This window comes from Cryptomeria japonica, chromosome 5, assembly GCF_030272615.1.
Source record: "Cryptomeria japonica chromosome 5, Sugi_1.0, whole genome shotgun sequence".
Taxonomy (NCBI): domain Eukaryota; kingdom Viridiplantae; phylum Streptophyta; class Pinopsida; order Cupressales; family Cupressaceae; genus Cryptomeria; species Cryptomeria japonica.
The window spans coordinates 779,852,331-779,856,780 of record NC_081409.1 but is presented as its reverse complement, the minus strand read 5'-3'; positions in this window follow the sequence as shown (position 1 = coordinate 779,856,780).

The window sequence follows — 4,450 nt, the reverse complement described above, 5'->3', positions numbered from 1 at the left end:
AAACAAGATTGGAAAAAATTATCCTATTAAGATGGTTTTATACAAAATAGGAATCTGATTGATGCAAAGGGTAGCAAACTCGTAGAGAGGCATGGTAGATTTCGTAGAACTCTTTTGAATGCATTCTTCTTCAGGGTAGATTTCATAGAACTCTTCGGAATGCATTCTTCTTCTTCCATCCTTCCCATGGCAGATTTTGTATAACTCTTCTGAATGTATTCTTCTTCTTCCATTCTTCCGTGCAAGATCCACAATAATGAAATGAAAGAAAAACCTAAATTTTAGTATTAGTATAAAGATTTTAGGGTTGTGGGTGAACTTTACATCTAAGGGCTAAGATTAAATCTAATCTAAGGGTTGAGATTGCTTACTTAATTTGTTTAGTTTAAATTTCATTATTCACTATAATAAAAAGGAAATTCTTTCCTTCATATTTAAATTTAATTTCATGAGGGTATTTATTTTGTGAAGATAATTTTATTTAAGACAAATATTAAGTAATCTTTTTGTTGATAAACATAAATTTAGATAAAATAAATAAAAATCAATTATAGTAAATTTATCATTGATTTGATTGGTTGGTTGTTATGTTCTCTTGTATAAAAATTAATCATATTTATATTAAATTAATTGCTTATTTTATAAATAGATATTAACACCCTTAATTTTAAATTGCACCAATAGTTTTGAACCAATGATTTAATCAACTTATTATTTAATTACATGAGGATTAAAATTTAAAATGCTAAGGGATAAAATTGTGTTGAAGATTGTTTTTTAAATAATTAGTAAGTTGTCTAAAAAGCTTTAGAACTTTCTTATTTGCATTTCTATAAATTTTAAAATCATTTGTTAAATTATATTTATTAAAAAGAATAGTCTTAATTTAAGTGTTTGGAAATTTTATTATTAAAAAAAAAGATTTTATTTCTTTTCATATTTGGATGATAGCTAGGTAAAGTTTACTTTTGACCTTATCATGCGCTTTCTAATTATTTAAATAAGACTTTACTTGTTTTAAAATTATTTAAATGCTATATTATCCTTATATTTGGGATAAAAATGGATAAGGGGTTTTTAAAAGTAATATGTTGGCGATGAATTATAGTTAAGAGATCAAATAACATATGAAATAAATTATTATTAATTAAACATTTTTCTTATTATTAAATGAAATGTATGTTCCTTCAAATTATTTAAATTATGGTATAGTGTGTTAAGTTTGATAAATGTTAAACTCTTTCCCAAAGTCTTGCTATTTAATCATTTAATTTTCTTTCAAGCAATTTAGTACCTTTCAAGTATTAGGATTCACATTTAAAGTAGTATTATCATTGTAGATGAAATTTATGTTACTTCATATGGAAGAATTAGTTGGGCTTAAATTATTAAATATTTTTCACTTCAAACAAGTAGGTGTTAAAATTTATTTCCAAAGTCTTGCTATTCAATCATTTAATTTTCTTTCAAGCAAATCAGTACTAGGATTCATCCTTATTGTGTAATGGTTTGTTCCAAAACAATTATATCTTGCAAGTAATTCAAATCATTTTCATAAGTTATCTTTGAAAGTATCATGGTTTCCAAGCAATTAGTAATTTCATGTATTTAGTTCAAGTTTTCAAATTTTTAATTATTTTCATAATTTTTCTTTGGAGAAAATAGTATTCCCAAGTAGACAATTTGTTTATGTTCCCTTCAATTACGTGAAATTTATACTTTAGTTTTTAAATTCAAGTGATAATTCCTTGTATATAATAGTTTCTTTTTCATAATTGTATTGGTATATTGCTTCATTTAAGATTCATGAATTCAAAGTTAAATCCCTATTTAGATAACTAAACAAGAGGATTTGAAACCAAAAATTAGCGGTGTATGGTGCCTCTGGGTCACACTTACGGGTAATGTCGTCATGTTGAACTACTGCACTTAACGTCTAATAAAGCTGCAACAACGGTGTATGTGGCATTGTCCCTCTAAATCGCCGGGGAGAAATAAGGGCCATTTGAAAGTTAAAATCCAAGGGGTGGGTAATCCCTCTTGGATCAATAATCTAAAAAGATAAAATGTTAAATGAATTTTGCATCTGCTCAGTTAAACCTTAGAAAACCCCATTAGGGTTTGGTTCTGTGTTATGATCTTAGAAATTTATTTTATCCTAATGATTTTAGCGGATGATAGCGGATTAAGGGTGATGTATTTAATAGGAAATAAGACTTAGTTATCTTAGGCCACAAGCGGAAGGCCACCTTGAGCCTTTTTTCTATAGAGCTACCATCGTGGGTAGCAACCGTAGATAAACTATCTGGGACATTGACCCTAGAAAGGGTTGCGTACCCACCAAACAATTTACATTAAACCATAGTTAGAAACCAGAACTACATACTTTATGCCTTGATCCCATGCCAAAACGGGTATGTAGGCAGTCTAGGGATGGAGTTGTCCCTTGTACTCAGGCGTTCGGGGATGGGGATTAGGATTTGGTTAAGGATGAGTTGATCATTTTTTATTGAAGTTCCTTGGTCTTTCAATGAAAGGGTATAGTAACACTAATTGGAAGATTATAAGTAATTCAATGCATACTCGGAAGGGATCCCATATGGATTCGCTTGACTTCTCGAGGCTTTAGGCCAAATTCTGAGGTGGAACTCAAGCTTGTTTATTTTAAATTTTTTTATATAATCCTAAAGATAGTGACCTCGGTGCATTCCTAGTAGGGGAGTGTAGTCTTTAGAGAGTGACTCAGGGCCCGAATGGTCCCGGTGAGTCTAAAGTCTCTGGCCAGATAATTACCTATTCTTTGAATAGATGCCTACTTCATTTGGGTAGATGCCTACTTCATTTGGGTTGATGCCTATCCCGAATTGGATGGATGAAAATCCCTATCCCATATGGACAGATGCCTAACCCGTATGGTTAGATGCCCATCCCGACTGGATGGATGCCTATCCCATTTGGATAGATGCCTAGAGTATGCAATTGAATCAAACACAATTAAGAATAAGTGGGAATAAGTAATCATCAAAAAAAAAAAAGAGTTGAGTTTTTTTTGGATTAAGTTAAGTGGGTCATTACAAATAAAAGAAAGATTTTAATTTAAACTATAATTATTCTATCATAATAAAAATTTTAATAAGACCAATAATTATAATAATTATAATTTTTAATTATTATTAAAAGATATAAATAATTAAAATAATTTTAAACTTAATGAAAAAAGAAAAGAGAGGAAGAATAAAAAATTAGAATTAAATAAAGGTAGTTCTTTCTTTTATTTTTCAAGAAACTTAAAAAGGATAGAATATTCTAGTAAAGGAAATAATATTAAAAGATATTTTAATTAAAAGTAGATAATAATAAATATAATTTTTTTTTATGCATATTCTTTTTCTAATAAAGAATATTAAAATGCATATTTTATGCCGAAGGCATTTCTATATGAAGTGAACCACCTACTTATTTTTATTTCTATAGTCTTGAATTCTTCTCATTAATTTTGAACCATTGATTTTAATAAGTAGGTGGTTCACTTCATATAGGGAATTGATTTGGCATAATGATTATAATATAATACAAATTTTATAATTAGAATATATAGTTTTTTTTAAAGTATAATCTTGAGTTTATATATATATATATATATATATATATATATATATATATATATATATATATATATATATATATATATATATATATATAATCGTAACAAGTTTTTTTTTTAAAGCAAAAAAAATAATGACTTTCGATTAGTGCAAACAAATTGATTAAAGCACTTTAGTGAATGCAATAGTATTGCCTACGACAAGTACTAATAATACAATTAATCTCAAATTTAATTATTAATTTGTAAAGTAATATTTTTTAAAAATATTTATGTAATATTAATTAAAATTGACTTTAAGAAAATAACAAATAATATTATAAAAATGAAAATAAACATTTTTTTAATAACTTAATGAAAAATATTTAAATTTATGATTAAAAGTTATTAAATTATTTTTTATATATTAAAATAATTAAAATTCTTATGATTTTCAAAAAGTATTAAAAAATAATGATTTGAAAAGATATTTAAAATATAATTTTAAAGAATACATATAATGATAAGGTTTATTTTTTAATAGAAATATTTGTATTTAATTTAATTTAAAATGAACCGAGTCATTATAATTGGTTTTATTGGACCTATATTTTAAGATAAAAAAGAATTATTGAAATTTATATGTCTATTTAGGAAAAATATTTTATTTAAATATTATAAATAATAAAAAATGGAAAAAAAATATTAAAATAGACATTTCTGTTTTTAAAATATAGAGAAATCCAAAAAAACCTTAAAAATCAATCACTCCCAAAAAATTTGCACCTATAACACCAAAATTTTTAAACCAATCATAATATAGATAAATAATTTTAATAAATGGGAGGAGCAAAATGGCGGCACTGG